Source organism: Anser cygnoides, chromosome 6, assembly GCF_040182565.1.
Source record: "Anser cygnoides isolate HZ-2024a breed goose chromosome 6, Taihu_goose_T2T_genome, whole genome shotgun sequence".
Lineage (NCBI taxonomy): Eukaryota > Metazoa > Chordata > Aves > Anseriformes > Anatidae > Anser > Anser cygnoides.
In genome coordinates, this window is record NC_089878.1 from 8,029,389 (window position 1) to 8,051,842 (window position 22,454).

The 22,454-nt window shown below is 37.3% G+C and overlaps 2 long non-coding RNA genes across 3 annotated transcripts in view; both read right to left on the reverse strand.

Moving 5' to 3' along the window:
- Positions 1 to 2,945: 2,945 nt before the first annotated feature.
- LOC136791100 (uncharacterized) lies at positions 2,946 to 18,857 on the reverse strand. The gene is made up of 3 exons (XR_010832364.1): positions 18,474 to 18,857; positions 9,604 to 9,700; positions 2,946 to 5,393 (listed from the first exon to the last, which is right to left on the reverse strand). It is a non-coding gene; the product is annotated as an uncharacterized lncRNA (long non-coding RNA).
- An 8-nt stretch (positions 18,858 to 18,865) lies between these two features.
- LOC106034435 (uncharacterized) overlaps positions 18,866 to 22,454 on the reverse strand; it is a 48,873-nt gene continuing 45,284 nt past the window's right edge. For both annotated transcript variants that reach the window (XR_010832362.1, XR_001206070.3), the window contains 2 exons: positions 20,602 to 20,709; positions 18,866 to 20,070 (listed from right to left, as the gene is read on the reverse strand). This is a non-coding gene — a long non-coding RNA (uncharacterized lncRNA). The remainder of the gene's footprint in view (positions 20,071 to 20,601; positions 20,710 to 22,454) is intronic.

The following is a 22,454-nucleotide window of genomic DNA, read 5'->3' on the forward strand; positions in this document are numbered from 1 at the left end:
ATTTCTTTATCCTAACATACCGCTTCATTAATAGTAACTTCAACTGCAGCTTTGCACTCCCAGGAAAAAAAATGGAATTTACAGAGTTGTCAGTTTTACAGAATATGAACTAAACCCAGATTATCCTACCTGCAGTTCTTCATGTAACAAAAAAAAAAAAAAAGAGGTTTACTATATGAATAGTCCTATTTTCCATCTAATTGGGAAAAAAGAGATCATATGTATATGGACACACTCAAATATAAAGTATGATTAAATACTCTTCATCAGTAGGGACCTTTTCATTATATACTGGCAGGATACAGAAATACCACATCTATCTGTATTTCATTTTGTCCCTCCGATGTCCTGTGGTGTTGTTCTGAGCTATAGAGAGCCATATACAAGCTAGGAGTATTTTTGGAATTACAATGTTCTAAATCTATGTTAAAATGGACAAATAAAAGCAGGAATATAAATTAAATTTAGAAAAAAAATGAGCTTCTCTCCACTCAGTTGTAAGTAAAAGTATATTCGCATTACAAAAGCTTCTTTGATGGTAGCAGATGTAGTAACTGATACAAAGGTGTCTTTGTTGGACAACTCAGAAAGGACCGAGTGGGTAAGATTAATGATGTGAGATGACATACTTCCAAAGCGATCACTCCTGTTCTAGCTGAAGCATCCTAACAGGCAGGTACCTAACACTGTTCTGGCCCATGCAGCGTTACATTTTGTCTCCAGGGCTATCAATCTGGCATACTTCAGAAGTAGTTAGTTGTGATGAGGTATGCAAGGGAGAAAGGGAGATTTAAAAAGAAAAAAAAAAAAAGAAAAAACCTTCTCTGTATGCATCACTTTATAATGCATTTTAATTATTTGGCAGCATATTGGGATACCTTTTATTTCAGCCATTTACATTTACTGTGCCAAATGGCTTTCTTTTTTCAAAGAAACTGGCAAAAGAATAGAAATAAAACATTTTTTGAAACTCACTTGTCCTAGATGAAAAAAACAAAACAACCAAAAAAAAAAAAGCAACCCCATATTCAGTCTGAGAAAAAATAAATAAATATTTCTGCAGGCAACCATACCATTAACTTTCCTTCTTCCAAAACCTCATGAAGGTATTGCACACAGCTAACTAGTGTGCTCACAAGAAAGGATGGTGCCATGACGCTGGCTTGGTAGTTTGTCTAGAGGAAGCTTAAAAAAAAAAAAAAGTACATTAAAGAAAAAGTGTTTTCTTTATTATTATTGATACTAAAAACTGAAAATAAATTTAAAATAATGCAACATAAAACTGTGTTTTTGTTTTTTAAAAAAATCATTGAAGCTACATTTGTCATGATATATTCTGGTTATTTTGCACCGCCAACTAAGTTCTGTATGAAGCAACTAATGATGTACCTATCGGAGATGACCAGGTGTGATTTAGGAAATCATATGTTCCCAGAACAGCATTGAGAATAGTGTACGGAAATACTCTCTTTCATGGTTTAACTTCTAGCCTGTCTGCTTGACATGGTATGTCTGTATGAATGGTACACTACTTCATTACGTATAAAATTATGTATTTTCCATACAGGCAATCATCAGATAACACATGCAGGAGGCAGACCTTAGCTATACATAAATAAATAGTTCCCAAAGGGCTAGCTACTGGGGCTGTATTTTCCAATACTCAAAAATACATTCTCATGCTCTCTTGTTAGATCTCTAATTTTATTATGCACCAAAATATATGGGACAAGGAACCAAGTCAGAACCTCACAAAATAAGAAACTCATATGTGATCTGTACAGCACACCAAATCAATGGCTCAGAAAGTCACTAGAAAGGTTTCCGGTCACTAACACTTCATTTGTTGTAGTAGTATTTCAGACCAACTGAGGTGTCTCAGCTAGGAGCTGTAACTCCAGTGTAACCTTCTTTACTTAGCTGCTTAATATTTTGTCCTCAATACCATGATGTTAGATCAAAAACTGAACCAAAAATTAAATCAGTTCAATCTGAAACAAATACATTTGTTCTATTTTCCTTGCTTAAACAAAAAGGTCATTTCCACAAAAAAGGTTTCATTTGATCTGGAACAAAACAGACTGCACTCAATGACTGAAATGCAAGATTAGATTTCACCAAATAGCAGGAGGAGGGACCACTGCCACCTCGTTCATCATTTCATAGCTGACTATAAATCTTCAGTCTCTTCTTCTGCAAGAAAACATGAAACTGCTTGGTTCAGTCCCCAGGGGTCCTACCTAAAAGCCATTCTGGGACAAGGAAGATGAAGGAACTATGAGGAACACCTCACAATCTCATGTGTTGTAACCAATTAACTAATCCATAGTTAAATGCATTCACCAGAGCAAGCAGAGCAGGTGCTCACTGGGCTCTGCTGCCAGGCAAGTGAACCAGTTGCTGCTCTTGCTGGTTATGACCCCAGGTGGCCCAGTGTCACCAAAGGTGGAAAAGCCCCAGACCCTCATTTTGAACACCTCTCTGCTACATTGCACCTCTCTGGAAATGCAGAAAAGGCAAAAGAAAGTCCCATTGGGCAGGGGATGCCTATAACTTATAACCCGAAGAGGTACCCTGGAGCCCTGCTCTGAACCAAGTCAAGAATTTTGTTTCAGTGCAAAAATATCGTTTTGTACCTTATGACCACAAATTGATGTATGATACAACCTGCAGACATAAAGGAGGGAAGATAAGCCCTTTATGAATAAAGACTTTACCGTAACTTTGCTCATCTACTCTAGCGGTGTCTGGAATAAAGATGAAGTACAGAGTATAAAGACTTAGAGTCTGAAAGAACAAGGAGGAATACATCTCTGTGGTACCTGGAGCCCTGTTTGTAAGGGTAAGGAAACTGAAATGTGTGCTGAGTTCTGTCCTTATAACCTGGTTGTCTAATAGCATACTGTAGCACTGCAAAGTTAATAAACTGGAACTTCATATTAAAAACATGCAAAATATTACGAGACACTATGCAAATTGAAACTGCATCATCTCAGAATTGTCTGAGGACGAAGGCAGTGATGAAATTGAAATCTTCAAATTTTTCAATTTTAAGAGAACAAATGAAGCCAACTCAGGTTGCTACATTCACCACAACCAGAAGAGCATTTAGTTGTTAATTAAATAAAAAAACAAAATCAGAGCAGATGTTTCTAAGCATTTTTTTTTAACACATACTGGGTTATACTGAAGTAGTAGACTTACCAAACAGAAAAAGAAAGGAGTTCACTCAAGAAAGAACTAAAAAGAAGTCACAAAACAACAGGCTATAGAAAGAACTGTTATGTTTTATTTTTAGATGCCTGGATTACAAGCATTTAAAAACACTTTTCTGGATTCCTCTCTGCCTGTAGTTTCCATAAATTAATAATACAAATACTGCCAGAAGGAAAACTATATTGCCACTTTGCCTCAGAAAATATAGGTAGAACATACCATCTCAGGCACACAAATCCAGTCTCTCCGTTTACCATCTCTAATGAAAGTCTGTGAATCACAGGCTCACAGAATATCTCAAGTTGGAAGGGACCCACAAGGAGCATCGGGTCCAAGTCCTGGGTCTGCACAGGACCACCCAAAAATCAGACCTTGTGTCTGAGAGCATTGCCCAAAAGCTTCTTGAATGCCGGCAGGCACCAGGCCGTGACCAAAGGCCCTGGGGAGCCTGCTCAGTGCCTGACCACCCTCTGGGTGAAGAAGCTTTTCCTGATGCTCAGCCTGACCCTCCGTGTCCCAGCTCCACGCTGTTCCCTCAGGCCCTGTCACTGTCACCAGAGAGCAGAGCTCAGGGCCTGACCTCGCACTCCCCTCGTGAAGGAGCTGCAGGCCGCCATGAGGCCTCCCCTCAGCCTGCTCTGCTCTGGGCTGAACAAAGAGAGGGACCTCAGCCACTCCTCATATGTCTATGAAAGCAGATGGCTTTTTTCAAGCACTCCTGACCAAAACAGCTATTAGTCTTCTCTGTGTTCTATATTTCTCTCTCAAAAATTAACTTCTAAAATAGACACCATATCAAAGTTAAATTCCATGAGCAAACTTTTGGAAACTAAATCACTGTAAGCTTCAGTTCATTTCCTGTGCTGAACTGTGGCATTTTGCTATTTATTTTACATTAAAGACATATAAAGTCATTAATGTCCACTTAGAAAGGTTCAGAAGACTTGCTATAGCCCTCTCCAGAGGCGATGGCAGTTTCCATGAGAACACTGTAATTTTCAATACAGATGAAAGAACAAAGCAGCTCTTTAATGACAGAGTACATATTGAGATTAAACACAGCAGGTTAGTGAAACCTGCTCAGATTTCAAAAGGACATTGCATGAACTGAGACTTTTAGAGTAGAATAGACTTGTTCTCCCTGCATCAAGCATCAGAAAGCATTCCCTTTGGCTCATGTGTTCTACTTTGTACATCTGCTACCCAACAGAAACACTAAACAACACATTTAGCAAATACTAGAAACATCAAACACTCTCTAACAAGTTTTCTAGTTTTACCTCTCCATAGGTCAGCCTCTTCCCTGCAGTTAGGCCCTGTAAGGAAGGAAGCAATGCCAGCTGTATCTCTGTATAAACCACTCCTGATTATTCCCAAAGTCAGCAACTTTTATTAGACACACTTCACAGAATGGATGGTGATTCTTCTTCCAAGTTTGCGTGTCCTATGAGCCAAAGGGCCATCACAACAGACACTTAATCCCCTACCGCAGCACTGCCTCTGTCATCTTTGGTTTTCCATGTCATACCCAATTCCACTGAAATACAGAGAATTTTCCAATGACAACTAACTCCCTGGAGTCCTTCTCTGAAAAGGAGTCCTCTTTCCTGACATGAGCAATAATATTCAGACATGCAGAACATTTCATCTGACATACATTTAGTGCATATCATAGTTTCCATGCCAAAAGAAAAATGCAAACTATTCACTTGAAGATTAAGTTTTTAAACTTTCCAATTTTCCCTCAGAGATGAAAGCCAAATCATTCCGTTGCCTGAAGGAGATCGAAAGCATCCTTATGATTTCTTTATTTTATTCCTCTAAACAATTACCATCTGATGCACTTGAAAAATAATTTCAGACGGAAGCTGAATACCCAAAGACACAGCTGTATTACTGTGCCAGGGAGCTGTGGTCAGGCCATGCCTTTGCACACTACTAACTAGACCTTTCAGCAGTTACCATGTCAGGAAAAGGTAGTATTTCTTCAGTATGTGATCGATACCTGGTTCATAAAGTTTCACCATAGTGTAACCGTCGTGGAGTCTCCATCCCTGGAGATACTCAAAAGCCATCTGGACATGGTCCTGGGTAACAGGCTCTGTGTGGCCATTTGAGCAGAGGATTGGAGAAGATAACCTCCAGAGGTCCCTTCCAACTTCAACCGATCTGTGATTCTGTAGAGGCCCAAAGAATAATTATTAAAACCTCAGGCCACATTAAATACTTTCTACCGTATTTTTTGCCCCGTAGATTGTATATGATTCTATGATTTACTGGGCCTCAACCTTAACACTTAGGCTGTCTGCAAGGCACGTTGGGGTTGTATAAATGTAACTGCTCAGCAGATTGCGAGCATTTCAACTTTAAGATTCCCCTTACGGAGTATGGTATCTTGACTCTCAGAATGGTAGTTTTAAGGTAATTATTTCTGATGGCTATTATATTTCAGGTTTCTTTGTGATATTTTTCTATGTGTAAATTATTTCTCCTTTACCATATTTTATTTAAATTTGCTTATAAAAGTAAGAAGCCAAAGAAGAATAAAGATCCAGTAGTACCTGCACCTATAATTACCAGATGTGATTATGCGTAGTCTGTCCCTTAAATGGGATCTTTTTCAAGAGACCTCCAAAAGAATCAGAAAGCCCCATTTTGCCTTCCAAAGTAACTTGACAAACAAGGATTTCTAAAACAACTAAGGTTTGATTTTTTTAAAAAATCTAAATTATTAAATCTAAATTATCTAAATTAACTATGCAAACTCTACATCCTGCATCTTAACATGAATACTTGCTAATTAAAGATGAAAGAAGTTAAGACAAGCTTATACTATGGCTTTCATGTAGGCTCCAGAACCATCATCTGCTTTCTCAGCAATTCTTCAAGAAAACATAATGTCTGCATTTTCTACCATACCTGTCAAATGTGCCATAGATAGGAGCCCCTCACTTTTGATTTGCCTGAATCATACCGTGATTTGGGAATGCAAGTGACCTTTGTGATACAGTTCGCCAAAGCAATCATCAGCTCAACACATAGCAAGCAAGTATTTCTTTGAAAACTGGAGAGGTAACATCAGGGCCAAAGGAAAGCCACGAGCCAGTGATTCTTTCTCAGGTTTAGAAATGTTTCTGTGCAGATGAAAACTAAAACACTGGTACTGTTTTCTTACCCTGAAGTAACTGATTTCATCTAAACCACATTACACAGTTCTACAGAAATTGGAAGGGTGAAAGCAGGAGGCAATATAAAAAAAATATATATATATAATATATATATATATATATATATGATTTTCAGGGTAGGGTTTATCTCTTTGTTCTATGTCATTAATTATACATTTCATGCATCTGATCTGACAGCTTTAAAGTGCTTTGTATCTTTAGAGAATCCCTTCCCTGGGAGGGACAAAAGAAATTAAAAACTTTTCAGGGTTAAAACTCAGGAGGAGAGCTGCTTTGTCAGGGTAACTTTTTCTTGAAGTCTGTACAGCTGCTGACCACAATCTTCAAAGCAATGTGTCTAAAACTAGGACCCTAACCTTCAGAAACTTAAATAAGAAGCTTGATTTAGTGCTGAGCACTGAAACAACAGAGAAATGATGAATGCTATGCAGTCTGGAAAACCAAGCCAGCTAATGGCAGATACTGTATTTTCAGTTTTTCATGAAGAGGTAGTTTTTGAAAATTCTCTAATTAGTTGGAGAGTCCAGCTCTGGCAGTCTTACGGGAGGAACAGGAAGCTAAAACTGAGGTCTAAGACAACTTGCTTCCCACCTAAGTCTCACTCTGTTGTGAAATTCCACCTGTAAAATGCCATTAACATTTTTTTCCAATCTGGTGTCCTCCAGGCAGTATGTTACGTCACCTTGTTCCATGTACACCAACAATAAGCAAAGTAACATGGTTCCATGATTTTTGGTGAAAGTATGACTGTGGGCTTTGGTTCCTCTGCTTGTTTTAAGACTTCAAAATCGAGAAGAATGTAACAGATCTGGCTGAGTACTTTCCGAGTACATCACAGAAAGGTCTGTCTCAGCCAGTTTTGAGTTTACTGACTTATGGGAGACTTTTAGGCTTCTTAACTCACCTCCCAGATTTGCAAAGGTGCCATCTATTAATAGGAAGCTTGATGATCAGCAGACTCCTGCCCTGTAACTTTGATTTAAGCGCATCTCCCTCAACTGTGCTCCACTCCTGTTCAAGCCCAGTGCAGGAGCTGTGGAGCACCACTGCCAAACCTCCAGTTTGCAAAGCACACGCGTTAGCACGGGCTGCAGTCACTCTTAATAAGAGTTTGCACCTATTCCGTGCACCTTGAGGCCTTGTTTTTGAAACATCGAGCATCACCCTCGTGTAGTTGACCCTTGCTGTATTTAACAAGTATCTTTTTTTCCAGCAGCTTCTCTGCTAATCTCACACTTGTACAAAATTGCTGTTGACGAGGTGAGACCCTTTGTGGAGCTGACTGCTGCAGAGGACCTTTAGCTTAAATGAAAATGACAGCACTTCAGCAAGGCCAAATATAAACTCTTTGACAGAATATAGATTCACAAAGAGAAGTAATTCTTGCTGCTGTCATAAAACATCGCTTTTTTCAGATGTCAGTGCCACATGCTGCCATTGTGAATGGAGCAATTGCTAGCACCATCTACTGGCAAATTCCCTAAACTGGAAAAATAGAGGGTTTTTCATTTCCTTGGAGTGGATCTCAAATAAAATGGTATACGATCACATTTCAGATGGGCACTAGTCAGGGCTACACTAATGACAGCTCTCGTGTTGCATTTTTAGGGAAAGATCCTGAAGAATGAGCTGCTATTTGTTCACTCAAGCCCATGGATGATATTTTACTTTTCAGTTCTGATATACCATAGGAGAAACCACAACTATTCTGCTCTCCACAACTCTCTTCCTCTTACTGAGAAGACTGTATTAGGATGTGGTCTAACAGGAAGGTAGCAAGAGCACCTCGTCCAAATGCTGGAGATGTGGAGTACTGGCAGAGGACGTGCGTATCTGAGACGAACTCAGGCGAACTGTGTCAACATTACAAACGGACAGGAAACTACAAAATAATCAAAAAGAAAAAAAAGAAAAAAAGAAAGAAAAAAAGCCTGTGCTGCGGTACTTGAAATACTATGATTCATTGTAAGTCAGATCCAAATATTATCAAATAGGAACACCTTCTTTTACTCTGTCGGGAATTAAAGCAAGCACTAGACAAAACATTTTGGCAGGAAAGTTTGATTCTTCATAAAACTTTTGTGATTGAACTATAAAACTGTCCTTTCTCAGACTGATTGTGGTGTGGTTGACTTAGAGATACTAAGCACAGTCTCCTCTTTTTTAAGCTTGAACATTATGTGAGTCAAAGACATATAGCATCTTAGTTTAAGAAATCAGTGGATTCCCCCATTTTTCACTGATACAAATTAAAAGATAATTGTGAGATTCAGATTTGGATCTAACATCAGAAGAAGAAATTAATGCTGTCGTACTCAATCAATTTTGGTTGTGTTCTCTGCATAAATCAAGTCCAAAGAGGTCTAAGCCAAGCCATTTCATTCTAATCCTTTCATCTGACAGTGAAAACAGCTAGATGGAGTGACGTTACACTCACTCACAGATTATTACACCGAAAACTACGTCAGAGTTAGGATGAAGTATTCAGACTCACAACCAGACAAATCAGAAATTGCAGAGGTCCAAAAGCTCTTGCGTCACATTTCTTCCTGAGCAGTGAGTTGATCATCTCCACTCAAACACACAAGACAAATGAGAACCCAAGCCTGGTCTTCTGTCTAAATGTAGAGATATCTATCAACCAGTCACCCTCTTGCAGAGACTATGCTGTTTGAGGCAGTGGTCAGCAACTTCAAACCTTTCAGACAATGATGCTGATTCATTACCACTTAAATCTTCACAATTTCCTCTCATCCTTTACCGGATAGAGGGCAAAAACTACAGCTAAATGCCAAAAAGCAAGAACTGGGTACAAACATGATGTAACACAGTAAACTCCTGAGCCAAGTTCTGTTGAACCAGCCAAATTGCATCCCAGTGAACTGTTTGAGACCATAAAACCATCAGTTCTGAGAAGTTGTACTCTACTTAAGTGCCAAACACCAAATACTGCCAACAAATCTTATTTTATTTCACCTTAAGGAATCCAGACGTTGGGGGAAGCTTCCTCAGACAGTGTGGACCCCCTCTGCCTATTTCCACCAACTGAAAAGCCAGCTGTGCTCACACAGCTTGTTGTATTCACTCATTGAGCAACTGTGATACTTTGAAGAAATTTTAACCAAAAAAGTGATGATCCATCCCATGGTTCTCTGTTGTCTCAAGAAACAGCCAAAGTATCACGATGCTTTAACTGTACCTGTTTCTTTCCATGCAAGAGGGCAAATGACCACCTCAGGACAGTTGTGTCGCTCAGAGTCCTGTAGGAAGGCACACAAGCCCATGCCAAATACCATCTAAGAAACAAGAAAACAAAGAAAGTAAAATGCTTTGTCTGGTCTTCTCTTCTCCAAGGACAATGCAGTTTCTCCTATGTTTGGTAATGGAAAATGCCTACATAGTGCAAGTTTTGTATTTGGGTTCTTCCTTTTTCATTCTTGTTTATCGCATTTTATTTCTTGAATTATAAAACTTGTTTTGGTCACGTATCATCTCTGCTGGGATGTATTCCCAGAATCTGCCATTTTTCCAAATATAGCTAATTTTGACTTATGTAGACATATATACACAGCCATGTACTGAGCTGGCATAAATCAGTCTGGTTCCACTGAAGTTAATGAAGCCTCAGGGTGCTGATTTATTGTTTCGTAATAAAGTTTTGTACAGTGTTTTGCATCTAACATGCAGTTATTGGAGTGTGTGATGTTTTTCTCCCTTCAAAATGTTCATTCTTTCTTTTCCTAAGGCACTGTGATCATGTTATCATCTATATACTTCACATTGGGCGACCTTGATTTTTTAGCAGTAAAAATGTGGTTTATATCACATTTGGCAGACTTCAATCTTCTGTCTGAGCACTAGGTAAAACAAAAACAAAACAAAACAAAACAAAAAAAGAGAAATTGAAGACAAACATCATCTTGAGCTGTTAACACATGCTTGTCTGCAAACACATGCCCACACACAAAGCCCCCTGTGCAGAAGTATTTCAGAGCACGCTTTGCTGAGCCAAAATAACTGATGTGTCTTTAACAGCAGAATTACGTAAAATTAGAAGATCCTGTGTTATACCAAGCTGGTGGCCATCTCCTATCCCACCCTCTCCATGTGGCATTTCTTCACAGGCCATTCCTTCACACCAGGGAAACTTCGGTGCACTTGTAGCCCAAACAACACCAGTGTGAGCAGAAAACACTTGACCTACCTTCAGGCATGTACTTCTTCAGGTGGAGGTGTGCGTTTCTGGGTCCCAATCAAGAATAATTTGCATAAGCAGGTATCAACACAAACTGTCAGTGGTATGTTTATTTGGTGCATTTGCACATTTTTGTGAAGAAATAGCTTAGGCTGGCTTAGTGTTTTGCCAGGTTGGAGTCACAGTTCAGTCCCACTGCTTGAAGGTGGGGCAGCAGGATTTTCCTAAAATTCTTCAGTTTTGTACCTAGGTAATATCCTGTTACATACAATATCACGTTTCATTTGTAGCAATTATGAAATGAGACTTTTGTACGGTTTTGAAACACTTCCTAGGAGAAGTTAGAATTCTTATGTCCCAATGTGGTTTTAATTTTTATTACTTTGACTGAGCCTGGTGCTTGGTGTGCAGTTCTTTCCCTATTCTGGCTGCTTCTCTTCACCATTCGGAAAACAAATTATCCTTAAAAGCTAATTGGTTTGTTGTTTTTCTGCAAGCACTTCACTGAATTTTAGTAATCTGTGACTGCAAGTAGATAGTTTCTGTGGTTTAAGTACAGGCATGGTTACAATCTTGATACTTGGCCGCAATTACTTGACTCCTTACACAACATTAGTTAGGCAACCTTGCATTTACAGGCCTGATTCTGATCAGAGGAACCCTTTAAGATGCTGCGAATACAAGATATATCCATTTCCTGCTGTTTATTTTATGAACTGAAGAAATTCAGCATTTCGTGGATTCAAGCTTTGTTGGCGCCAACATCTCCTAACTGGATGAGAGGTCTGGTTCTGTGCCTGTATAGTCTTTAATAAATAAAGGAAATTGGGATGAATTAAAAACATTTAGATGCTATTAAACGCATCTAAATTCAGGTGTTGAAGTTGTATTTTCTATGGTGACATGGTCATTTTGATGCCTAGTTACTACAGCAGATCAGTAATACTTAAATACTCTTGAGAGTTTTATGCAGTAACTATTTATTCTTTTGCAGCAGTGCAGCAATGTTTATAAATTGCTCTAAGAGCCTTAGATGAAAGGACTTGTAAATGTAGAATACATTATTATGTCTAATTAATGCATTTCATAAACTACCTCTGTGACCTCCTCCCAATGTCCTTATCAAGGTGCTGCTGCCTCTGGAACTCTTTCCAACTGCAGCTGGGGATTAATGTTAGACGAAGTGCAAATTTGAATAACCTGGTTATGAAAGGAAACAAACAGGCTGTTCACAGGTTTTTTTATTTGTTCCTATGCACTTTTATGTATCCTGTAAACATTAATGAACAAACAAATGTTGTTCTTTGTGATTAATGCATTTGCTCGTTTTAGGCTATGATCCTGAACTTTTTCCTCCAAACCCTGTTGCCTGAACTATTCATTCATTTTCCAATTCAAACAATTCTTCAATTAATGCTTCTGCATCTTTATTTTTTCTTTAACTACCCAAAGAGTGCTGGACTAATGCCAAAGAAGCTATTATCATTTAAGAAACAGGAAAATCATATTTATTTGCTATAAAGCAGAGCAGGTCATCTTAGAATTAAATGATTAAGTAAAATCAATAAAAATAATGCCACAGGATCCAGGATTGATTGGTTACAGCTCTAAAAACACTGTCTTCATCAAAACATATTTTTTCTTTAAAGAAAAAAATCTAGAGGGTAAGATTATCCCTTATTTGATGTACAAGAAAATAGTTCACCATAATCAGTTTTCTTCATCTCACTAATGAATAAGTCAAATTCATTTCAGGGACAGATTAGACTCTCTCTCATAATGCATCGTGCTCTGGGATGCTATTAATGTTTTGTGCCACACATACGGTGTTCGTTTGGAGCTACCTATACACTGCTCCCAGCACTTTAAATGATTGCATACCAGGTATGTGTTTATATATAGCATGTAATCATCTCAAATGCTAGGATTGCAATATGAATAGGTAATAAGAAACAAACTTTACTTTTGATTACATAGGCCTGTGATTAATTGTTTGATCTTTGGTAAATGAAAAAGCCCTAATTAGTTTTAAAAAAATCCTGAAAATGGACTGTTATTATTTAAGTTTAATATATAGTTTATGGGGTTTGTGTGCAGCATTCAGCACTTTGGGGGGAGGGAGGGTTGTTTCGTTTTTTATTCAATTTGATTTATTACTTTATTCATTGATTTCCCATAATAATGTTTGTGCTTATATACTGCCTTTCATCTGAGGTTCTTAAAGTGCTTTACAAACTTTAATATATTTTTCTCACCACTTTTATTTACATTGTCCTTCTAATGAAACTATCATAGACTAGCTGTATATAAATTGCACTGAGGTAACAAAAAGTAGAAGAGAAAACATGCCACAGGAAAAGAAACAGAGGACTGGAATGAAAGCCCCAAACCCTACATGGCACAGGTAGCTGTCCCAACTTCTAGTCTGCCCTCCTCGAAGAGCAGTAAGATTTGGGCAGTGTGGTTGCTTTAGGGCTGAGTCAAAACAGTGATCACTCTGTCAGACACTAGTCTAATCTGTTCTCAGCAATTTCCAGTTGCAGAGGTTGTCTGGGCAGAGCACAGGATCTGTTCTCGCACTGGACTGCCTGTACTGTCAGGAACTTTTTCTTGATGTCTAAAATTGGTTGCTCCAGTTTTAACTTGTTACTTCATGTCTCATTCCCTTGAACATGGAGAAAAATTATTCCCCCCATCTTTGCAATGCTCTCCTAATGAACTTGAAGGCAATTATTTTACAGCACCTTTGTCTTCTTTTCTCTTTAGATGAAATAGAACCAGCTCATTAACTCTTCGCTAGTACAGTCATCCTCATTGCCTTACTCTGGCTGTTCTCCAGTCTCATCCTCCGTGACGCATAGTGTTGAAAATGGACATAGGATTTCAGTAGGATATCTTCGCTGATCCTGTGGACCGTGTTTCTTTTTGTTCATCTTGCATTTCACTCAAGAGTTGACAGCCTCCCACTAGTGATGCTAAGACTCCAGATCCTCCTGCAGATCCGCCACCCACCTGACCTGAAGCTGCACAGCTGGTTATTGCTGCACAAGTTCAAAGCATAGGGTTTGTTTCATTATCCAAGTTATTGATGAATATGTTAAGAACTACTGCAACCAGAACACACGTGATCCTGCTGGAGAGCTTGGCAGTAAATCATTAATAACCTCTCTGTTAATAATACAGTTTTCACACAGTCTTGTACTAATCTTAGGGCACTTGACTTATAGATACACTTTTCCCAGTGAAGCTGTTATGTTACACTAACAAAGGTCCAAGTACGTGACACTGACTAGTTCTCCTGTAGCCACTCTACGCTTTCACAGCAAAAAAAACTGGCTTAAAACTCAGATAATTTTTTTTTGATGGATCCTTGTTGCTTCACATTTTCTTGTGTTGGTTATTTTAGTTGGTTGGGTTTTTGGTTGGTTGGTTTCTTCTCCTCCTTACAAATGATTTATTTGGTTGTTTCTTCAGTAGTTTTTTTTCTGGGAAGGTTGACTGGTCTTTCATTCCTGATCCTCCTGTTGCTTTTGTGTGTAAGTGTGCTTAATCTTTTTAAAGATAAGGATTGCATTTTCCCTTCTCCAGACTCTGGAAATCCTTTACATTTCCTCAAAGATAGCCTTTAATGGCACCATTTGATTCCCCTCATTCCTGGCTTCCCAATGAAGAGAGACCAAGTTCATCCTATTTAAAAAACTGAACTTTGCTTGGTTCTCTCTGATGAGTCCTTCCCCAGCTATAGCCCAAAATCTTGCCTTTTTGCCACTAGTAATGTGCAGTTGGTTTTCCTACAGAGATTTGAACTCTGATCCAGAAGAAAATAAAGAAGGTATAAAGCATTTTGGTTTTCTCAGTTACTTATCAATAAAATTGCTATCTAAAACAATAGATCAGCATTCTCCAGTGTTGATACTATCTATATTTCCTCCTGGTGTCTTATTTTGTGCTTTAATGAAAATGCTGACTACTACAATAACTAGGATGAACTCTTGCAGAACCCCCCTTGATACATCATTCTAGTTTTATCTTACATTGTACACTATTTCATTATTAAACCACTCTTAGAAGCATAAAGGGCTATTTGTAAGACAAAAAAAAAAAAAAAAAAAAAAAACAAGGGTCTTGTGCATCTTCATGTTGCTTCCATGTCTTTTAGAAGATTGTTATAGAAATAAAGATTTGACAGAAGTCCAAAGCATTTCCATAAATGGTTCTTTAACCAGAGGCACTCACCACTTTCATTGTTTGACATTTAACAGATTTCACTTATAATGTATATGGCAGGGATATAACAGTTGACATCATGGGAGTTCAAAGCATTTTCCACATTGAACTTTTTAATAAGGCAAAAGTAGGTAAAGTGACTTTCCTAAGGTCGCCCAGCAAGTTACTGGCTGAGCCAAGAACACAGTCCAGAACTCCTGAGTCCCAGGCCAATGTTCCATCATTATGCCATCCAGCCTGCCATATTATTAATGTTCAGCCTAAATATATTCTTGTAGCAATTGATTTAATGCCATTAGTTTCAGACAGCTAATCCAAAGCTCTGTTGGTTATCCAACCTCCAGGGACTTATTGGAACAAAAGACTTCGGGACTAATCCAGAAAATAACATTATAACCTTTTCAGGAAGCCTAGGTACTTTCTCCCCCCCAGTTGAAAAGTTATTTCAAAAAGAAAATAACCATCTAATTCTAAATTCAGTGAAAATCACGTGGAAAAATTACATGCATGCTTGTGCTCATGCCCACATGTTTTTCTATGTTTCACTGTCAAGCTATAATCTGCAATAAAGACGTATGATAGTAATTAATGGGATAAAGTCAAGATAATGATTATGATACCTGAAAAGAGAATGGATTTAAAAAGTCCTTGGGGTCTTAAAGAGATAATAGAGGCGAGTGGAACTGGAGGCTGCAGAGAGCCTGCATTCATCCAGCACCTCGTTTGCACAAGAACAGATAAAAAGGTTCTTTGTGAATCACAGCCCTAAACTAGATTAGAAGAACAACAACAAAAGAAAGTATTTCCACATGAAGATACAAAAAGGACTTAGGAGTGCCTAACTCCTTTGGGAATGCCTAGAAGGGTTCAGTTCAAAGACCTCTTAAGATAGCATAAAAGTAGGAGAGACCCAAGAAAGTTGTTAAATGTGTGCATGAGAATACAGAGGAATCCAGACAGTTAGAAAAAGATGTGCTAAGACAAAGATCAAGAAAAGGTACAGAAATGTTCATATCAAATAAGTCACAGTCTGTGCTTTTGACTTTCATAGTCCATCATGTTGAACTAGGTGCAAGAGATGAAAATGAATACCCTCTCCAGTCTAGTATCTCAGGTCTGTATATAAATTTCTCTCTCATCCAGATTTCTTCATGGCATATCTTCAAATTGCCATAGCTTTCAGAAAGCTTTCTTTATTTGTGTGTACTCCTGGACTGTATATCAAATAAAAGAATATTCTCTTCTTTCCATTTACATCCTTCCGTTTGCACAGCATTTTTTTTTGTAGACAGCCTTGCTGGTAGTCTTCAAATCAGACCTTCCTCTTTATAGTGCTTTTTAATAGTCAGTATCTAACATGCCAATTACTAGCTTTTAAAATCGAAAATAACCTTTGTATTAGCTTTGGTCCAATATTAATGTCATTGCTCTTTATAGCAAATCTAGTAATATAATGCCTTCTGTTTTCCATAGATTAATATCTAAGAAGAATGCTTTGTGCTTCAAATACTTTATCCTTTACACAGATATAAAATATGGAGCAATAAAATATAAAATCAATTATTCAAAGAGAAGAATTAAAAACTGCAGTCATGTAGAACGGAAACGTAATACTTTATCAGTTTTAAGCAGAAATAGCCCAGAATAAAAGAAAAAGATTCGAAGTTCATTCTACCAAATCTTCAGCACATCGATACCAGTTTTTTCAGGGGTACAGACAGGCTAAACATCTGGATTTTCCATTGTGTTCAGATTCAGTGTCCACCAAGCATTAATGATGTTTCTTGTGTGTTTTTTTTTCTGCAGGAAATGGATCCCCTAATCTCTCCCAGAGCTTTTGTACATATAAGCACAAAATACTTTTTTTGTATCTATTTCTCATTTTTCATATGCTCTAGTGATGTCAGCCAGGTAAAAGATAAAAGAAAGCCCCAGTCCCAGTTCTGGGAACATTCAGATTTTTAATATTGTTGCACTTCTTTTTTAAAAAATTAAATGTTTAACAAACTAAATTTTAAAACGTTGCTACTCATTTGATTTTTCACAAGCATAAATAGCAAAAGATATTATATACAAGTGATCATTTATCCCATTTTGATCAACTGCTTAGTGTTGGCATATGAAGCTTTCTCTTCAGAGACTAAAATACTTTTTACCCAGTTTACTCCCACACCTGACATCCTTTTCTTTCATTATCTCCCTTCCTATGGAAAAAAAAAAAAAAAAAGCTAGAGGAAAAAACTATTTTCTTTGTGAGCTGAACTGAGCAATGAACCCATTATTCTAGCATTTTGTAGTTCAGTACTGATTGCTAGGTTGCCTACCTAAAGAATATGTTTTAAAAAACCTATTTATAATTTCAAATAGTAATTGCAGCACTTAAAACTTACTGAAGTATGAAACATAGATCTAAGTAGTTAGTTACCTAAATAGCAACTTTTTTCATTTGACCATTAAATCATTGATCTAAGTAATAAAAATTTAACTCACACAAAATTAGTAAGACTGCCTTGACCTCTGCATGTTATATCTTCTGTGTTTTTTTTTTCCCTTCCAAACCCACTTTGAATTGCCAGCCTATTATTTTCTTGTAGTTCCGCAGAAATAAAAGTGGATAATATTATGAAGTAGGAAAAAGTACACAACAAAAATTTTCATGTTTTGTGTTCAGATTATATGGGATGTGTAGATGTTGATCCAGTGATGGCAAGCTTAAATAGTTAGCCAAAATTCTTACCATAAATAAGGTATCTTCAAGAGTGTACTAGTTATTTAAAAAAAAAAAAAAAAAGGTAGTTTTAAAAATGTCTTTGAGGAATGAATGGACATTAACAAAAATGAAAATATATGGTCTTTTATACGTTAAAAGAAGCAAAGCAACCAATCTAATTAGAAAAATTAATTCTGGGATACTTCCAATGACAGTTGCCTGTTAGGCAGTAGACCTCTCAAACAGAACCTGCTGCTAAAGACACCATCTTCTTCATGCAATTGCATGCAAAGGTTTTGATACAGAAGTGTGATGGGTACACACACTGCTCCTGTACTTCATATAAGTCTTACTCAGGCTTGTGAGCCATAGCAGGCCTCCATGTTATTGCTCCTTGAACTGGACAGCTCGTTAGCAACAGGGTCCCAGGCAGAGCTTATTCCCATGAAATCTATCATGGTAAGTAATGATGGAATCTGATCTTGACTACGAATCAATCATTTTATCTAATAAATATGGCACCTGACTACAAATCAACCACCTTCTCTAATAAATATGGTGCCTCATCTCTTTCCATAATCAAAGGAAAAGTCATCTTGACACCATTCCTATGTTATCTACAGACTGTGGTGAAGCCTGACCTCTTGCCTCACTCCCTTTAACGCCTGTTATTTATACAATTGAGGCCTTGGAATATGAGGCCTCCCCTCTGATGGCATCCAGGCCCTGTGGTCTAGCTAATTGACAAGAACACAATTAAGTGCTAAGGGGAGAGGGAGTGTGCAACCTGATTCCTAAACAAATTGGCAGAGACCTGAATTCTGGAAAATTACTGTCCAAAAGACCATGGTCTCACAATCCTATCAAGAGCCATCTGACAAAGCTCGTCTTGTATTCAAAAAGACAAAAATACCATCTATGTGTCTTCAGCACTTACCAGGAGATAGCAGAATCTCATGAAATGCAATTCAGTAAAATTTCCATAGGAAACTCGGAATAGCTCTGCATCCAGATCTAATTAGAGTTGATTGCAAAATTCCTGCCAATTTAAACACAAACAGAATGAGACCTAAATTCTGCCTCAACGGATTCCCATTTATTTAAGTTTTCTTCTATGGAATGAGTTATCTAGAGCTGATTAAAATATGTTCAGCTTTGATTGTAACCTTATTTGCTGTTAAAAAAAAAAAATCATGGCATGAGGTGACATTTATGAGGCTAAGTGTTGGTGCAATGATCAGATTTGTACAGGTGGGTTCTGCTTCCCATGCAGCGTTTTGGTGGACAAGATTGGAAGTTTCTGTTGTTGGATTTCATTATTTCAAATGGCTCAATGGATAGATAGAGTGCAAATGTGTTTCAGGCTCTGGGTTAACCTTTTATAAAAATTTTGCAGAAAGTAATTTCTTGCTTATCTTAGGAAAATCCTAGTATAACGGACTATTGCAGTGAGATTCATTACAACATCTGAATAAAAAATCAATTATTCAAAGAGATAACTTAAGAATTACAACAACAGTGAATTGAAGAAGAATACTTTATCCCTTCTAAGCAGAAATAGCCCTGAACATCAACAACAAAATTAAATTTCATCCTACAAAATTATCAGTATATTGATACCAGATTTTTATAGGGATATAGACAGATTAAACATCGAAGTTTCCTATGTTTTCAGATTCAGTGTCCAACAAGCAGGATGCATTGTTTCATGTGAAAACATTAGAGCCCCTGAACAATAACTGAGGGTTTAAAATGGTATGTCTCAATAGATGGAACATTTAGAAAAACTGCAGATTTAATTAAAAATTTCTCAGTGCTTTGTACAAAGAGCACTGTAGTTATCTAGGTACCCAAACTGAGATTTATTTGATGTAAATAAAGTATATGTATATAAAGTATACACAATACAAATTGTACATTGTACATTTGTACAAAATACAAAAAGTATACAAATACACTTTAAGTATATTTTTAAACATACCTCTTCATGACAAAACAGAAAATAAAAGACCCTGACTCACATTTACATTGCAGAGCAGGTTTACATGCAAATTTCTCAAGTTATTCACAGGAGATTTTTATCTGTAGGCAGAAAGCAAACACCTCTCAATGCAAATCTCATGTGATTGATAACTTAGTGTCATAACTCAAGCTCTGAATCTTCAGTAAATTGCTCATCCCACATATAATATGTTACTGTGTCTATCTCCCATGCAACAGGTTTGAATCTACTGCTGCTCATTTGATGTCAGACTGTTTATCACCATCGTGGTCTCAAATCACAGGAGCAGTCAAACATCTGCTTCATACACTCAGCCACCAGGTCTGAAATGTGAGTACTTGAAGGAAACCATTATAAATCTCCCACACAGTGACTGGCAGTATTTTATCACCAACCACTAGTCACTGATCATGTTGCAGCTGTCCACAGTCCTTCAAGCCGCCTCTCTTTCCTAGTGGCCCATCAGCAGCCAGTCTTGTACCATCACCTCCTAGTTCAGCTACAGGTGACTCCACGCAAGCAGTGGTTATGCCTTATCCAAGAAAAAGATAAAAATGCTAAGAATCCTACTTTTCCTTCCTAAAACTATATAGCATCTACTAACTTTGTTAACGTTTCCTAGTTCTTTGAGTCAGATTCTAGTAAAAACACCAAATGCAATGTCAGAGTTGACAGTCTGATTTCCAAAAGTGTGGTTTATTTGCTTTTTTATTTATTTTTCACCTCCAATAATGAGAAGCAAAAGGGAGGAAAGGTCACTTATGGCCTTTTTGATCAATTCATGAATGGGGATTAAAACTCAGAAAGACAACTGCACTTCCTTGCACACTGAAGTATACTGCCTGTGCTAAATTTTTATTATAGAGCAGTGTGCTCTTTTGTGCCTGCTTTACACCTCTTACCCCTGAGCTGCTGTCTTCCTGAAGCCAAACTTAAACCTCATGGTTTTAACAGTTCTCAGAGAAGCTCATTTTGCCTTTCACATGAATAAAATCCATGCTTTCACCCACCAAGACTGACACTCACACAAAAGAAAATATGGAAAAACTAAGTATGTACTAACCTGGGCTGAAAATAGATAGCTATGAATTTGCAAAATCTTTTTGTGGCACAGCTGCAGTTGGACATTTTCCCTTTGCATCAGTCATGCTGCCTCTCTGTGCTGATGTACCTATAAGAAGTTGCATAAGAGTTTTTTTCAACTGTTCTGTGCCAAGGGAAAATTTGTATTATATCAGGCTCATTCCCCATCTTTGCTGAGGTTAGAACCAGTTCACACTAATAGGAAGCATTTGTGTTATGCTACAGAAATGAGTCCAAGCTAAAGAAGATCATTTCCGTGGAAAGATGAATTGTCTAACATTGATGTAAGCTCTGAGCAGAGCTGAGACTAATACATTAAAAAAAAAAAAAAAAAAAAAAGCAGAGAAGAGCCACAAAGCAGAGAAGAGCCACAAAGTGTGGGATTTTTATGTTTGTTTTTTTCCCAAAAATTTTTCTATGGCTCAAACTTATGAAATTGCCCTGAGAGAACTTATTTCGTCTCCTGAATACATTTATTTCCCTTCCAAATAACCAAATAGCAAGTCACCACAAATCTATATATCTCTACACTCCCTCAGTCAGGGACTGTGTTGTATGAACATGAATTGTTTATTTCTACAAAGCTGAAAGTTGGTAGCATCAGCATTTTGAGCTCTATTCATGAAAGGAAAATGATAATGACAAACTCTTTATGGAAATATCTAAAGAAACACTGAAAAGAAAAAACTGATGCTAGCTTTCTCTTTTGAAACTGGCATTTATAAATGCCATACATCTTTTCAGCAATTGAAAATGTAATGATAGTAGAAAGTCTCCTTTATAAATTACCACAGCATTTTTTTCTACTGGAACATCGTTATCAGATAAAGATGCAGAAATGTTATGATTATACCAGTTCACAGAGCTTTACCATCTTTCCCCAAAAAATAACTCTATCATCATAGTTATCTTTGGCCAAACACAGTGAAAGGACACGCACATGACAGGAGGTCAAAATGATGGCATTTGATGGTATTTCAGATATGTTTGCTGTAACAGCCAACTGGGTGGCAGTTGTTTCTTTAGATGAACTTTCACAAAATACACACTTTAATAATAAATCAAGAGCCTGTAACTCTATGAGAGAAATCTTAATTCAAGGCAAGTAGACTTTCTTAAAAAGAAAAAAACTTTTAAAACTTTGCATATTATTGCTGCACTCTTACACTCTTTATTGGCAGCTTTTGATAACCCAAAACCCACCTTGTTGAACAGAATTGGTTTGTTCTTAAAACCAGCTGTCACACACAGGTAATGAAACAACTAGTGCTTTTTCTAGCACAGCAGAAGTTTCATGTGGGGCATCATGACAAGTTTAACTTTATGAATTGATCTAGTTTGAAGAGAAGACAAGAGGACAAAAGATAACAATAAATACTTAAATAAGTTAGATCAGGTTTTCTCATGTATCAATGGAGACAACTTCCTGAGGACTTTCAAACAGATTTCATAACGCTAGCTGGAGCTTCAAAGTGTCTTCAAATGCTTTGTTTCTACAAAAAAATACATCCCCGATGGAGTGTGTTTTCAGGTAAACACCACACTATTTTATCAGTAAAAAGTACCAGCCAAAAAAAGTCTTTGAATTAATATTCTCCAGTAACAGCTTAAAAAATTGTTTCATGTTACGAGGACAAATATTTTACTATGACAGGTGTTTTTACAGCGAAATTAAGGCCTGACCTCACTACCTGGAAATGCAATGTACATTTACAAACTAAGTTATGAAAACAAAATCCAGTAATTGCGTCACCAAGTGCCTGATTTGCTCTTTTATATTTAGAATCAAACTAAGATTTGTAAAGATAAGTGCAAAACTGCAGGTGAAATATT